Source organism: Bos javanicus, chromosome 14 (genome assembly GCF_032452875.1).
Source record: "Bos javanicus breed banteng chromosome 14, ARS-OSU_banteng_1.0, whole genome shotgun sequence".
Taxonomy (NCBI): Eukaryota; Metazoa; Chordata; class Mammalia; order Artiodactyla; family Bovidae; genus Bos; species Bos javanicus.
Window position 1 is genome coordinate 14,985,867 of NC_083881.1, and position 3,730 is coordinate 14,989,596.

Sequence of the window (3,730 nt, forward strand, 5' to 3'; positions counted from 1 at the left end):
TTTAAGATGTGGAAATTTTATTAAATCCCTCAGCATAGCTTCTGTCTACATGTTCTGTGGTTTAACTCTCCCTGGGTCTTTTCACTTATGATTTTAGCTTTTCCCCCACCCTCTTTAAACCTGAGCTGCCTCTTAACTGCACCCAAGTGCTAACACTTCCAGTCTTTGTATTCATATTGCTAGTATTTGCTAATGGCCTTGAACAGAGTCAATAGGTAGGGACCCATATCCAGTGAGTGGCTCACTCTGTGGGCTCACGTCCTCTTGGGATGAACCTGAACTCTCATCTGTCCAACCTCCCCTCCCTCGGACCAGTCACTGCGTATTTCCTCCTGCTGGTGCCCATGACCTTCGCTTCCTCCCGTCCATCCAGATTGGTCCCTTCCTCATTGGAGACAGCCCTAGGCGAGTCTCCTGGGTCCACAAAGTCTTTTCTGACCACTGTGATGCCCACAAGGTTTTCTCAGTCCTCTTATATCCTGAAGGATTATGTCAGCCTCACCGAGCTGGTGGCACATTCGATTCTAGAATTATCCTTAGAAAAGACAAAATGAATTATAAAGACACAAATCTGTATTTTATTATTATTTTTTAAATTTAACTTTTATTTTTTTTTATTTTTGGCTGTGCTGGGTCTTTGTCGCTGCGCTCAAGCTTTCTGTAGTTGCAGACGGCAGGGGCCACTCTCTAGTTGAGGTGTGTGGGCTTCTCATTATTGAGGAATCTCTTGCTGTGGAGCACAGGCTCTAGGAAAGGCGGGCTCCAGTAGCTTCAGCACATGGGCTGCGTAGTTGTGGCTCACGGGCTTAATTGCTCCAAGGCAGATGGGATCCTGCCAGACCAGGGATTGAACCGGTGTCCTCTGCATGGCGAGATGGATTCTTAACCACTGGACCGCCAGAGAAGCCCAGGAAAGTGTATTTTAGAAAAATGAACTACTCCACCCTCAAACCTGGTCTCTCCCCAGTCCAAGCCCCCAGACAACCTACTATAAATTTGGTTGGTATTTTGCATTATTTAATTTTCATACATTCACATGCATACAAACTGTCTTGAAAGCAGGAACAGGGGTTGAGGCAGGCATCCAGGCTCCCCAAGCAGCATCCAGCCAGGCTTTTGCCATTATCATTTAATTGCTCCTACACGGGTTGTGCCACTGACTCTGGACAGCCAAACCCAAGAGCAGAGGGTAAAAACCTCCTCCTCACAGGTGAAGCCACCAAGACGCAGTGGACTTCAGAGTCACCTGAGGTCACACAGCTAGTGAGAAAGAGAGTGAAATTGGAACTGGCGTCTTCTGACAAGCCCAGCTGTTCTGGGAAAAACACTGAAGGACGCTTGACTTCCCTAAACCTCACTCCCCGAGTACCCAGCCCTGCAGAGCTGAGGTTAGCGAAAAAACGTGTCGCAATCCTTTATTGCTCTGGGGGCAGCCAGACGGGGCTTCTCATCTGCGACTCAATACGGGCCCTGGGTGGCAGTTCCTTTCAGGCCACTGGTTCAGCGTCCACCTGGGTGAATCATCAACCATCGGCCAGCTGTCGCCTCACCTTTAGCTCCATGCGGCGTGAAGCTTGTTTTCTTTTGCTGGCATCAAACAGTCACCTCTGACACGTGGTGAGATGCAGGACATTGCCTCCAAGTCAAACACAGACCTGCAGGAAAAACAGATTTGTGGAATACAAGTGCTCTAGGGTACCAGGAGCTGGCTTCTCCCTACCAAGCTCCCACGGCTGGTGGGGATGTCACCTGCCTCCAGGAAACAGATGGAATAGGAGGGTTAGCTGGGAGCGTGAACCAGGCCAGGCAGTCCTGGGGGCCCAGAAAGCCCTGTTCCCGGGCTCACATTTCTCACGTGAAACTCAGATCTGTGGGTCAGCGTGGCCTTGGTCCCTGCCCTCCATTCTGCAGTCCCTGCTGAAATCCCAACCGCAGTGGGTGGGCGGGCGGGTGCGGTGCCATGATTAATTGCCAGAGCTTCATGCTGGTGTCAATGTCCTGTCAAGGGATTTGATTTCAGCACTGGCAGCCAGTAAAAGAAGGTTCTTAGGAGGTCTTTGGTGACTGTGGGAAGGCTCTGGGCCCTGGCGTGGACCCCTTGCCCTGCTCTGTGCAAGAATTTCCCAGGGAGTCCCTCAGGATAATTATAGATGCTTCAAGACACCTATTTCTTTTACTTCAAGAATTACATATTTATTTTAATACATTTTAAAGTATACTCAGCACATCAAACTGCAATTTCATGTATATTATTGCTTAGGAGGAGGCTGAATATTTTTTTAAAGTGACTTGGTTAAAACTTAAGCAAATGATAATCCAGGTTATGAGGATATAGCAAAACTCTAATGGAGGAGCTAGAACAACTAGAGTTTGGAAAACACCACTACTTTCCTGGAGAATCCACTATTCATGCCAAAAATATGGACCAGGCTGAGATCCAACTGAGGATAGTTAGAGATTTCTGTCTCTGGAACTACCTCAGTCCATTTCCAAACTTTCAGTTTGTATGAAACTTAGACTGGTAACAAAGAGTGAGGAGGAGGACTTTTTTGTTTGTTTTGATTTGTTTTAATTGAGACTTTACCATATATGGGGCCCTAGGGGATAGAGATGAACAGATGCCACCACGTAGCGCAATTAAAAATAGTCTGTGCAGGGCTTTCCTGCTGTCTCAGTGGTAAGGAATCCGCCTGCCAATGCAGGAGACACGGGTTAAATGCCTGGTCCGGGAAGATCCCACATGCCACGGAGCAACTAAGCCCCTGCACCGAAAGTATTGAGCCCATGCTCTAGAGCCCAGGAGCTACAATTACTGAGCCCAAGTGCCACAACTACTGAAGCCCATGCACCTGAAAGCCTGTGCTCCCCAGCAAGAGAAGCTACTGCAATGAAAAGCCCATGCACAGCAACTAGAGAGTAGCCCCACTCGCTGTAACTAGAGAGAAGCCCCATGCAGCAACGAAGACCCAGCACAGCCAAAAAAAAAGAGGAGTCTTCGTAGTGAAATCTAAAATGGCTGGGAGGGTGTGACACGTGGAATTGGAATGAAGCAGGTCACCAGGCCTTCACCTCAGCAGATGATATTCAAAAAAAAAGAAAGAAAGAAAGAAAAATACGCACAACTCTTTGTATTTACTTATGATCTTCTTCTGCCCACATGGCTCAGAGGGTAAAGAATCTGCCTGCAGTGCAGGAGACCCAGGTTCTATCCCTGGGTTGGGAAGATCCTTTGGAGGAGGGCATAGCAACCCACTCCAGTATTCTTGCCTGGAGAGTCCCATGGACAGAGGAGCTGGGGGGCTACAGTCCATGGGGTTGCAAAGAGTCGGACATGACTGAGCGACCAACCCTCTCTCTCACTCTTTTGAGTGTTTGACATAAAAATGTGATGTTTAGATAGCTGTAACTCCAGTGTATATATACACGTCGCTCTGTTTGGCTTTACTAATCCAACATGGTTTCATTTGGGTCTGTCCTTGTATGTCAGGTGCCTCTTGTCCTCACAAGGAGTGTGAATCACACTCAGCTGGAGAACTGGTAAAAACGAAGATTCCTGGACCTGCCTCCCAGGATTCTGACTCAGTTGCCATCTGCATTTTCAACAAGCTCTTCAGATCCTCGGATAAAGATGTTCCTGGACCTCACTTGGAGAAACCTTGAAGCTTGGGGACTACACGTGGTTCAGATGTGGAGTCCACCCTCAGAACCCAGTCAAGAGAGGCATATAAGA

The 3,730-nt window shown here is 48.1% G+C and overlaps 1 long non-coding RNA gene across 1 annotated transcript; it reads right to left on the reverse strand.

Moving 5' to 3' along the window:
* Window positions 1-615: 615 nt before the first annotated feature.
* LOC133260207 (uncharacterized) lies at window positions 616-2,169 on the reverse strand. The gene is made up of 3 exons (XR_009740685.1): window positions 1,847-2,169; window positions 1,551-1,655; window positions 616-889 (listed from the first exon to the last, which is right to left on the reverse strand). It is a non-coding gene; the product is annotated as an uncharacterized LOC133260207 (long non-coding RNA).
* Window positions 2,170-3,730: the final 1,561 nt, after the last annotated feature.